The sequence below is a fragment of the Borostomias antarcticus genome (assembly GCF_949987555.1).
Source record: "Borostomias antarcticus genome assembly, chromosome: 31".
NCBI lineage: Eukaryota > Metazoa > Chordata > Actinopteri > Stomiiformes > Stomiidae > Borostomias > Borostomias antarcticus.
In genome coordinates, this window is record NC_140264.1 from 4984825 (window position 1) to 4998262 (window position 13438).

Genomic DNA, 13438 nt, shown 5'->3' on the forward strand with positions numbered 1-13438 from the left:
TTATAAGACTGACTTTTGTGCCTTCGTTTCAGACTGTTTTTTGACATAACTGCATGTTGTATTCTGCCATTACGCTTCATCGTCCTGTGTTGTATTAGCGCTCTGTCGCCCCCTACAGGCATCATGAAAATAAGCAGTCATGTTGAAAGCAGTCATTAGGGCCCGAGCACTGGCGGTGCGAGGCCCTATTGTATTTCGAAGGATTATTATTCTCCTTATTCTCCTTATTAGGGCCCGAGCACTGGCGGTGCGAGGCCCTATTGTATTTCGAAGGATTATTAGGGCCCGAGCACTGGCGGTGCGAGGCCCTATTGTATTTCGAAGGATTATTATTCTACCTTCTTGTTCTTCTTCTTCTTCTTCTTCTTTACTCCAAACAAATGCCTTTTAGGCGGCCTGAACATCGATGAAAACGGATGAAACTTTGCAGATACGTCAGTCCCGGTGAAAAATTTGATAATTCATGGGTGACGGAAATGGGCGTGGCAAAACGGCTCAAGAGCGCCCCCTGGAAAGTTTCAAATGGCGAGCCCCACCTTTCAGTTTGATGTAGGCGAACGAAATTCGGAGGGCATATGTATTTCATCGAGCCACACTTAAATGTCTCTTGGAGCTATACCCAACATGCAACAGGAAGTCCGCCATTTTGCTCTTAATGTGCCATTTTGTCCTTGTTTTGACCATTTCCATGCCTCGGACTTCGACGAACTCCTCCTACAGATTTCATCCGATCAACTTCATATCGGGTCAGCTTCATCTTAAGACCTTTGTGATCAAAAGTTATCAAAAAAATTGAGTTTTCACCAAACACCCTTGCCGTGGCGCCCCGCCAAAGTTTGACATTTCGCCATAAAACACGAAGTCCTCATAACTCCTCCATACATTATTCAATTTGTCCGATATATGTCACGCTTCATGACGGTTCTGTCCTGAACACATCTATGTGTCAGTATTGCGTCATACTTATAGCGCCACCTATTGGTGAAACAGTACGTCCTCATAACTCCTCCATACATTATCCGATTTGTCCGATATGTCTCACGCTTCATGACGGTTCTGTCCTGAACACATCTATGTGTCAGTATTGCGTCATACTTATAGCGCCACCTATTGGTGAAACAGGAAGTCCTCATAACTCCTCCATACATTATCCAATTTGTCCGATATATCTCACGCTTCATGACGGTTCTGTCCTGAACACATCTATGTGTCAGTATTGCGTCATACTTATAGCGCCACCTATTGGTGAAACAGGAAGTCCTCATAACTCCTCCATACATTATCCAATTTGTCCGATATATCTCACGCTTCATGACGGTTCTGTCCTGAACACATCTATGTGTCAGTATTGCGTCATACTTATAGCGCCACCTATTGGTGAAACAGGAAGTCCTCATAACTCCTCCATACATTATCCGATTTGTCCGATATATCTCACGCTTCATGACGGTTCTGTCCTGAACACATCTATGTGTCAGTATTGCGTCATACTTATAGCGCCACCTATTGGTGAAACAGGAAGTCCTTACTACTCCTCCATACATTATCCAATTTGTCCGATATATCTCACGCTTCATGACGGTTCTGTCCTCAACACATCTATGTTTCAGTATTGCGTCATACTTATAGCGCCACCTATTGGTGAAACAGGAAGTCCTCATAACTCCTCCATACATTATCCAATTTGTCCGATATAGCTCACGCTTCATGACGGTTCTATCCTGAACACATCTATGTGTCAGTATTGCGTCATACGTATAGCGCCACCTATTGGTGAAACAGGAAGTCCTCATAACTCCTGCATACATCATCCGACTTGCAACAAATTGCTGACGCTTCATGAAGGTGGTCTTCTGAACCCATCTATGTGTCGGTATTGAGTCACACTTACAGCGCCACCTACTGGTGAAACAGGAAGTCCTCATAACTCCTACATACGTTATCCGATTTACTCAACATTTCCCACGCTTCATCAAGGTACCGTCCTGAACACATCTATGCTTCGGTATTGAGTCACACCTAGAGCGCCACCTACTGGTGACAGGAATTTTCTCTCAATATTGCACACCGAAATAGCACAGCCTTTAACGGCGCAGCATCCCGACACGCGTGGGGTGCGAGGGCCCGCTCACTGCTGCTCGCAGCACTAGTTAGGGCCCGAGCACTGGCGGTGCGAGGCCCTATTGAAACTCGAAGGATTATTATTCTTCTCCTTCTTCTCCTTCTTCTTCTCCTTTACTCCAAACAAATGCCTTTTAGGCGGCCTGAACATCGATGAAAACGGATGAAACTTTGCAGATACGTCAGTCCCGGTGAAAAATTTGATAATTCATGGGTGACGGAACTGGGCGTGGCAAAACGGCTCAAGAGCGCCCCCTGGAAAATCTAAAATGGCGAGCCCCACCTTTCAGTTTGATGTAGGCGAACGAAATTCGGAGGGCATATGTAGTTCATCGAGACGCACTAAAATGTCTCTTGAAGCTATACCCAACATGCAACAGGAAGGCCGCCATTTTGCTTTTAATGTGCCATTTTGTCCTTGTTTTGACCATTTCCATGCCTCGTACTTCGACGAACTCCTCCTACAGATTTCATCCGATCAACTTCATATCGGGTCAGCTTCATCTTAAGGCCTTTGTGATCAAAAGTTATCAAAAAAATTGAGTTTTCACCAAACACCCTTGCCGTGGCGCCCCGCCAAAGTTTGACATTTCGCCATAAAACACGAAGTCCTCATAACTCCTCCATACATTATCCAATTTGTCCGATATATCTCACGCTTCATGACGGTTCTGTCCTGAACACATCTATGTGTCAGTATTGCGTCATACTTATAGCGCCACCTATTGGTGAAACAGGAAGTCCTCATAACTCCTCCATACATTATCCAATTTCTCCGATATATCTCACGCTTCATGACGGTTCTGTCCTGAACACATCTATGTGTCAGTATTGCGTCATACTTATAGCGCCACCTATTGGTGAAACAGGAAGTCCTCATAACTCCTCCATACATTATCCAATTTCTCCGATATATCTCACGCTTCATGACGGTTCTGTCCTGAACACATCTATGTGTCAGTATTGCGTCATACTTATAGCGCCACCTATTGGTGAAACAGGAAGTCCTCATAACTCCTCCATACATTATCCAATTTGTCCGATATATCTCACGCTTCATGACGGTTCTGTCCTGAACACATCTATGTGTCAGTATTGCATCATACTTATTGCGCCACCTATTGGTGAAACAGGAAGTCCTCATAACTCCTCCATACATTATCCAAATTGTCCGATATATCTCACGCTTCATGACGGTTCTGTCCTGAACACATCGATGTGTCAGTATTGCGTCATACTTATAGCGCCACCTATTGGTGAAACAGGAAGTCCTCATAACTCCTCCATACATTATCCAATTTGTCCGATATAGCTCACGCTTCATGACGGTTCTGTCCTGAACACATCTATGTGTCAGTATTGCGTCATACTTATAGCGCCACCTATTGGTGAAACAGTACGTCCTCATAACTCCTCCATACATTATCCAATTTGTCCGATATATCTCACGCTTTATGACGGTTCTGTCCTGAACACATCTATGTGTCAGTATTGCGTCATACTTATAGCGCCACCTATTGGTGAAACAGTACGTCCTCATAACTCCTCCATACATTATCCGATTTGTCCGATATGTCTCACGCTTCATGACGGTTCTGTCCTGAACACATCTATGTGTCAGTATTGCGTCATACTTATAGCGCCACCTATTGGTGAAACAGGAAGTCCTCATAACTCCTCCATACATTATCCAATTTGTCCGATATATCTCACGCTTCATGACGGTTCTGTCCTGAACACATCTATGTGTCAGTATTGCGTCATACTTATAGCGCCACCTATTGGTGAAACAGGAATTCCTCATAACTCCTGCATACATCATCCGATTTGCACCAAATTACTGACGCTTCATGAAGGTCACCTTCTGAACACATCTATGCATCGGTATTGAGTCACACTTACAGCGCCACCTACTGGTGAAACAGGAAGTACTCATAACTCCTACATATGTTATCCGATTTACTCAAAATTGCTCATGCTTGATGAAGGTCTCATCTTCAACACTTCTGTAAGTCAGTATTGCGTCATTCCTACAGCGCCGCCTGCTGGTGAAACAGGAAGTCCTCATAACTCCTACATATGTTATCCGATTTACACCACATTGCTCACGCTTGATGAAGGTCGCGTCCTGAACACATCTGTGGTTAGTATTGAGTCCTACTTATAGCGCCGCCTACAGGTCAAGCAGGATGTCATCATAACTCCTACATACATTGTCCAATTTACTCAACATTTCTCACGCTTCATCAAGGTACCGTCCTGAACACATCTATGCATCGGTATTGTCACGCTTAGAGCGCCACCTACTGGTTACAGGAAGTTTCTCTCAGTACTGGACACCGAAATAGCACAGCCTCTAACGGCGCCACACCCCGACACGCGTGGGGTGCGAGGGCCCGCTCAATGCTGCTCGCAGCCCTAGTTATTATTCTACCTTCTTCTTCTCCCCAAACAAATGCCTTTTTGGCGGGCTAAACATCGATGAAAACGGATGAAACTTTGCAGATACATCAGTCCTGGTGAAAATCGGATATTTCATTGGTGACGGAAATGGGCGTGGCAAAACGGCTCAAGAGCGCCCCCTGGAAAGTTTAAAATGGCGAGCCCCACCTTTCAGTTGGATGTAGGCGAACGAAATTTGGTGGGCATATGTATTTCATCGAGCCACACTTAAATGTCTCTTGGAGCTATACCCAACATGCAACAGGAAGTCCGCCATTTTGCTCTTTATGTGCCATTTTGTCCTTGTTTTTACCATTTCCATGCCTCGTACTTCGACGAACTCCTCCTACAGATTTCATCCGATCAACTTCATATCGGGTCAGCTTCATCTTAAGACCTTTGTGATCAAAAGTTATCAAAAAAATTTAGTTTTCACCAAACACCCTTGCCGTGGCGCCCCGCCAAAGTTTGACATTTCGCCATAAAACACGAAGTCCTCATAACTCCTACATACATTATCCAATTTGTCCGATATATCTCACGCTTCATGACGGTTCTGTCCTGAACACATCTATGTGTCAGTATTGCGTCATACTTATAGCGCCACCTATTGGTGAAACAGGAAGTCCTCATAACTCCTCCATACATTATCCGATTTGTCCGATATATCTCACGCTTCATGACGGTTCTGTCCTGAACACATCTATGTGTCAGTATTGCGTCATACTTATAGCGCCACCTATTGGTGAAACAGGAAGTCCTCATAACTCCTCCATACATTATCCAATTTGTCCGATATATCTCACGCTTCATGACGGTTCTGTCCTGAACACATCTATGTGTCAGTATTGCGTCATACTTATAGCGCCACCTATTGGTGAAACAGGAAGTCCTCATAACTCCTGCATACATCATCCGATTTGCACCAAATTGCTGACGCTTCATGAAGGTGGCCTTCTGAACCCATCTATGTGTCGGTATTGAGTCACACTTACAGCGCCACCTACTGGTGAAACAGGAAGTCCTCATAACTCCTACATACGTTATCCGATTTACTCAACATTTCTCATGCTTCATCAAGGTACCGTCCTGAACACATCTATGCTTCGGTATTGAGTCACGCCTAGAGTGCCACCTACTGGTGACAGGAAGTTTCTCTCAGTACTGCACACCGGAATAGCACAGCCTTTAACGGCGCAGCACCCCGACACGCGTGGGGTGCGAGGGCCCGCTCACTGCTGCTCGCAGCACTAGTTAGGGCCCGAGCACTGGCGGTGCGAGGCCCTATTGAAACTCGAAGGATTATTATTATTAGGGCCCGAGCACTGGCGGTGCGAGGCCCTATTGAAACTCGAAGGATTATTAGGGCCCGAGCACTGGCGGTGCGAGGCCCTATTGAAACTCGAAGGATTATTATTCTCCTTCTCCTTCTCCTTCTTCTCCTTTACTCCAAACAAATGCCTTTTAGGCGGCCTGAACATCGATGAAAACGGATGAAACTTTGCAGATACGTCAGTCCCGGTGAAAAATTTGATAATTCATGGGTGACGGAAATGGGCGTGGCAAAACGGCTCAAGAGCGCCCCCTGGAAAGTTTCAAATGGCGAGCCCCACCTTTCAGTTTGATGTAGGCGAACGAAATTCGGAGGGCATATGTATTTCATCGAGCCACACTTAAATGTCTCTTGGAGCTATACCCAACATGCAACAGGAAGTCCGCCATTTTGCTCTTAATGTGCCATTTTGTCCTTGTTTTGACCATTTCCATGCCTCGTACTTCGACGAACTCCTCCTACAGATTTCATCCGATCAACTTCATATCGGGTCAGCTTCATCTTAAGACCTTTGTGATCAAAAGTTATCAAAAAAATTGAGTTTTCACCAAACACCCTTGCCGTGGCGCCCCGCCAAAGTTTGACATTTCGCCATAAAACACGAAGTCCTCATAACTCCTCCATACATTATTCAATTTGTCCGATATATGTCACGCTTCATGACGGTTCTGTCCTGAACACATCTATGTGTCAGTATTGCGTCATACTTATAGCGCCACCTATTGGTGAAACAGTACGTCCTCATAACTCATCCATACATTATCCGATTTGTCCGATATGTCTCACGCTTCATGACGGTTCTGTCCTGAACACATCTATGTGTCAGTATTGCGTCATACTTATAGCGCCACCTATTGGTGAAACAGGAAGTCCTCATAACTCCTCCATACATTATCCGATTTGTCCGATATATCTCACGCTTCATGACGGTTCTGTCCTGAACACATCTATGTGTCAGTATTGCGTCATACTTATAGCGCCACCTATTGGTGAAACAGGAAGTCCTCATAACTCCTCCATACATTATCCGATTTGTCCGATATATCTCACGCTTCATGACGGTTCTGTCCTGAACACATCTATGTGTCAGTATTGCGTCATACTTATAGCGCCACCTATTGGTGAAACAGGAAGTCCTCATAACTCCTCCATACATTATCCAATTCGTCCGATATATCTCACGCTTCATGACGGTTCTGTCCTGAACACATCTATGTGTCAGTATTGCGTCATACTTATAGCGCCACCTATTGGTGAAACAGGAAGTCCCCATAACTCCTCCATACATTATCCAATTTGTCCGATATAGCTCACGCTTCATGACGGTTCTGTCCTGAACACATCTATGTGTCAGTATTGCGTCATACTTATAGCGCCACCTATTGGTGAAACAGGAAGTCCTCATAACTCCTCCATACATTATCCAATTTGTCCGATATAGCTCACGCTTCATGACGGTTCTGTCCTGAACACATCTATGTGTCAGTATTGCGTCATACGTATAGCGCCACCTATTGGTGAAACAGGAAGTCCTCATAACTCCTGCATACATCATCCGATTTGCACCAAATTGCTGACGCTTCATGAAGGTGGCCTTCTGAACCCATCTATGTGTCGGTATTGAGTCACACTTACAGCGCCACCTACTGGTGAAACAGGAAGTCCTCATAACTCCTACATACGTTATCCGATTTACTCAACATTTCTCACGCTTCATCAAGGTACCGTCCTGAACACATCTATGCTTCGGTATTGAGTCACGCCTAGAGCGCCACCTACTGGTGACAGGAAGTTTCTCGCAGTACTGCACACCGAAATAGCACATCCTTTAACAGCGCGGCACCCCGACACGCGTGGGGTGCGAGGGCCCGCTCACTGCTGCTCGCAGCACTAGTTAGGGCCCGAGCACTGGCGGTGCGAGGCCCTATTGTATTTCGAAGGATTATTATTATTCTCCCTTCTCCTTCTCCTTCTCCTTCTCCTTCTTCCAAAACAAATGCCTTTTTGGCGGCCTAAACATCGATGAAAACGGATGAAACTTTGAAGATAGGTCAGTACCGGTGAAAAATTTGATAATTCATGGGTGACGGAAATGGGCGTGGCAAAACGGCTCAAGAGCGCCCCCTGGAAAATTTAAAATGGCGAGCCCCACCTTTCAGTTTGATGTAGGCGAACGAAATTCGGTGGGCATATGTAGTTCATCGAGACACACTAAAATGTCTCTTTGACCTATACCCAACATCCGACAGGAAGTCAGCCATTTTGCTTTTAATGTGACATTTTGTCCTTGTTTTTACCATTTCCATGTCTCGTACTTCAACGAACTCCTCCTACAGATTTCATCCGATCAACTTCATATTCGGTCAGCTTCATCTTAAGACCTTTGTGATCAAAAGTTATCAAAAAAATTGAGTTTTCACTATACACCCTTCCCGTGGCGCCCCGCCAAAGTTTGACATTTCGCCATAAAACACGAAGTCCTCATAACTCCTCCATACATTATCCGATTTGTCCGATATATCTCACGCTTCATGACGGTTCTGTCCTGAACACATCTATCTGTCAGTATTGCGTCATGCTTATAGCGCCACCTATTGGTGAAACAGGAAGTGCTCATAACTCCTGCATACATCATCCGATTTGCACCAAATTGCTGACGCTTCATGAAGGTCACCTTATGAACGCATCTATGTGTCAGTATTGAGTCAAACTTAAAGTGCCACCTACTGGTGAAACAGGAAGTCCTCATAACTCCTACATACGTTATCCGATTTACTCAACATTTCTCACGCTTCATCAAGGTACCGTCCTGAACACATCTATGCTTCGGTATTGAGTCACGCCGAGAGCGCCACCTACTGGTGACAGGAAGTTTCTCGCAGTACTGCACACCGAAATAGCACACCCTTTAACGGCGCAGCACCCCGACACGCGTGGGGTGCGAGGGCCCGCTCACTGCTGCTCGCAGCACTAGTTATTATTATTCTTCTCCTTCTTCTCCTTCTTCTTCTCCTTTACTCCAAACAAATGCCTTTTAGGCGGCCTGAACATCGATGAAAACGGATGAAACTTTGCAGATACGTCAGTCCCGGTGAAAAATTTGATAATTCATGGGTGACGGAAATGGGCGTGGCAAAACGGCTCAAGAGCGCCCCCTGGAAAGTTTAAAATGGCGAGCCCCACCTTTCAGTTTGATGTAGGCTAACGAAATTCGGTGGGCATATGTATTTCATCGAGCCACACTTAAATGTCTCTTGGAGCTATACCCAACATGCAACAGGAAGTCCGCCATTTTGCTCTTAATGTGCCATTTTGTCCTTGTTTTGACCATTTCCATGCCTCGTACTTCGACGAACTCCTCCTACAGATTTCATCCGATCAACTTCATATCGGGTCAGCTTCATCTTAAGACCTTTGTGATCAAAAGTTATCAAAAAAATTGAGTTTTCACCAAACACCCTTGCCGTGGCGCCCTGCCAAAGTTTGACATTTCGCCATAAAACACGAAGTCCTCATAACTCCTCCATACATTATCCAATTTGTCCGATATATCTCACGCTTCATGACGGTTCTGTCCTGAACACATCTATGTGTCAGTATTGCGTCATACTTATAGCGCCACCTATTGGTGAAACAGGAAGTCCTCATAACTCCTCCATACATTATCCAATTTGTCCGATATATCTCACGCTTCATGACGGTTCTGTCCTGAACACATCTATGTGTCAGTATTGCGTCATACTTATAGCGCCACCTATTGGTGAAACAGGAAGTCCCCATAACTCCTCCATACATTATCCGATTTGTCCGATATATCTCACGCTTCATGACGGTTCTGTCCTGAACACATCTATGTGTCAGTATTGCGTCTTACTTATAGCGCCACCTATTGGTGAAACAGGAAGTCCTCATAACTCCTCCATACATTATCCAATTTGTCCGATATATCTCACGCTTCATGACGGTTCTGTCCTGAACACATCTATGTGTCAGTATTGCGTCATACTTATAGCGCCACCTATTGGTGAAACAGGAAGTCCTCATAACTCCTCCATACATTATCCAATTTGTCCGATATATCTCACGCTTCATGACGGTTCTGTCCTGAACACATCTATGTGTCAGTATTGCGTCATACTTATAGCGCCACCTATTGGTGAAACAGGAAGTCCTCATAACTCCTCCATACATTATCCAATTTGTCCGATATATCTCACGCTTCATGACGGTTCTGTCCTGAACACATCTATGTGTCAGTATTGCGTCATACTTATAGCGCCACCTATTGGTGAAACAGGAAGTCCTCATAACTCCTCCATACATTATCCAATTTGTCCGATATATCTCACGCTTCATGACGGTTCTGTCCTGAACACATCTATGTGTCAGTATTGCGTCATACTTATAGCGCCACCTATTGGTGAAACAGGAAGTCCTCATAACTCCTGCATACATCATACGATTTGCACCAAATTGCTGACGCTTCATGAAGGTCACCTTCTGAACACATCTATGCGTCGGTATTGAGTTACACTTACAGCGCCACCTACTGGTGAAACAGGAAGTACTCATAACTCCTACATACATTATCCGATTTACTCCAAATTGCTCATGCTTGATGAAGGTCGCATCTTGAACACATCTGTAGGTCAGTATTGCGTCATACCTACAGCGCCACCTACTGCTTACAGGAAGTCCTCATAACTCCTACATACTTTGTCCGATTTACACAACATTTCTCACGCTTCATCAAGGTACTGTCCTGAACACATCTATACGTCGGTATTGAGTCACGCTTAGAGCGCCACCTACTGGTGACAGGAAGTTTCTGTCAGTACTGGACACCGAAATAGCACACCCTTTAACGGCGCCACACCCCGACCCGCGTGGGGTGCGAGGGCCCGCTCACTGCTGCTCGCAGCACTAGTTAGGGCCCGAGCACTGGCGGTGCGAGGCCCTATTGAAACTCGAAGGATTATTATTATTCTCCTTATTCTCCTTCTTCTCCTTCTTCTTCCGAAACAAATGCCTTTTTGGCGGCCTAAACATCAATGAAAACGGATGAAACTTTGCAGATACATCAGTCCCGGTGAAAATCGGATATATCATTGGTGACGGAAATGGGCGTGGCAAAACGGCTCAAGAGCGCCCCCTGGAAAGTTTAAAATGGCGAGCCCCACCTTTCAGTTTGATGTAGGCGAACGAAATTCGGAGGGCATATGTATTTCATCGAGACACACTAAAATGTCTCTTGAAACTATACCCAACATGCAACAGGAAGTCCGCCATTTTGCTCTTAATGTGCCATTTTGTCCTTGTTTTGACCATTTCCATGCCTCGTACTTCGACGAACTCCTCCTACAGATTTCATCCGATCAACTTCATATCGGGTCAGCTTCATCTTAAGACCTTTGTGATCAAAAGTTATCAAAAAAATTGAGTTTTCACCAAACACCCTTGCCGTGGCGCCCCGCCAAAGTTTGACATTTCGCCATAAAACACGAAGTCCTCATAACTCCTCCATACATTATCCAATTTGTCCGATATATCTCACGCTTCATGACGGTTCTGTCCTGAACACATCTATGTGTCAGTATTGCATCATACTTATAGCGCCACCTATTGGTGAAACAGGAAGTCCTCATAACTCCTCCATACATTATCCGATTTGTCCGATATATCTCACGCTTCATGACGGTTCTGTCCTGAACACATCTATGTGTCAGTATTGCGTCATACTTATAGCGCCACCTATTGGTGAAACAGGAAGTCCTCATAACTCCTCCATACATTATCCGATTTGTCTGATATATCTCACGCTTCATGACGGTTCTGTCCTGAACACATCTATGTGTCAGTATTGCGTCATACTTATAGCGCCACCTATTGGTGAAACAGGAAGTCCTCATAACTCCTCCATACATTATCCGATTTGTCCGATTTATCTCACGCTTCATGACGGTTCTGTCCTGAACACATCTATGTGTCAGTATTGCGTCATACTTATAGCGCCACCTATTGGTGAAACAGGAAGTCCTCATAACTCCTGCATACATTATCCGATTTGCACCAAATTGCTGACGCTTCATGAAGGTCACCTTCTGAACACATCTATGCGTCGGTATTGAGTTACACTTACAGCGCCACCTACTGGTGAAACAGGAAGTACTCATAACTCCTACATACATTATCCGATTTACTCCAAATTGCTCACGCTTGATGAAGGTCGCATCTTGAACACATCTGTAGGTCAGTATTGCGTCATACCTACAGCGCCACCTACTGCTTACAGGAAGTCCTCATAACTCCTACATACTTTGTCCGATTTACACAACATTTCTCACGCTTCATCAAGGTACCGTCCTGAACACATCCATGCGTCGGTATTGAGTCACGCTTAGAGCGCCACCTACTGGTGACAGGAAGTTTCTGTCAGTACTGGACACCGAAATAGCACACCCTTTAACGGCGCCACACCCCGACACGCGTGGGGTGCGAGGGCCCGCTCACTGCTGCTCGCAGCCCTAGTTAGGGCCCGAGCACTGGCGGTGCGAGGCCCTATTGTATTTCGAAGGATTATTATTATTCTCCCTTCTCCTTCTTCTTCCAAAACAAATGCCCTTTTGGCGGCCTAAACATCGATGAAAACGGATGAAACTTTGCAGATACGTCAGTCCCGGTGAAAAATTTGATAATTCATGGGTGACGGAAATGGGCGTGGCAAAACGGCTCAAGAGCGCCCCCTGGGAAATTTAAAATGGCGAGCCCCACCTTTCAGTTTGATGTAGGCGAACGAAATTCGGTGGGCATATGTAGTTCATCGAGACACACTAAAATGTCTCTTGGATCTATACCCAACATGCAACAGGAAGTCCGCCATTTTGCTTTTAATGTGCCATTTTGTCCTTGTTTTTACCATTTCCATGCCTCGTACTTCAACGAACTCCTCCTACAGATTTCATCCGATCAACTTCATATTCGGTCAGCGTCATCTTAAGACCCTTGTGATCAAAAGTTATCAAAAAAATTGAGTTTTCACCACACACCCTTGCCGTGGCGCCCCGCCAAAGTTTGACATTTCGCCAAAAAACACGAAGTCCTCATAACTCCTCCATACATTATCCAATTTGTCCGATATATCTCACGCTTCATGACGGTTCTGTCCTGAACACATCTATGTGTCAGTATTGCGTCATACTTATAGCGCCACCTATTGGTGAAACAGGAAGTCCTCATAACTCCTCCATACATTATCCGATTTGTCCCATATATCTCACGCTTCATGACGGTTCTGTCCTGAACACATCTATGTGTCAGTATTGCGTCATACTTATAGCGCCACCTATTGGTGAAACAGGAAGTCCTCATAACTCCTCCATACATTATCCGATTTGTCCGATATGTCTCACGCTTCATGACAGTTCTGTCCTGAACACATCTATGTGTCAGTATTGCGTCATACTTATAGCGCCACCTATTGGTGAAACAGTACGTCCTCATAACTCCTCCATACATTATCCGATTTGTCCGATATGTCTCACG

General features: G+C 45.1%; 1 protein-coding gene across 1 annotated transcript in view; it reads right to left on the minus strand.

Annotated features, from left to right (window-relative positions):
* LOC311327295 (golgin subfamily A member 7B-like) overlaps positions 1–13438 on the minus strand; it is a gene marked incomplete at both ends in the record, with an annotated part of 33496 nt that overhangs the window by 2712 nt on the left and 17346 nt on the right. The gene's annotated exons all lie outside the window — the stretch shown is intronic.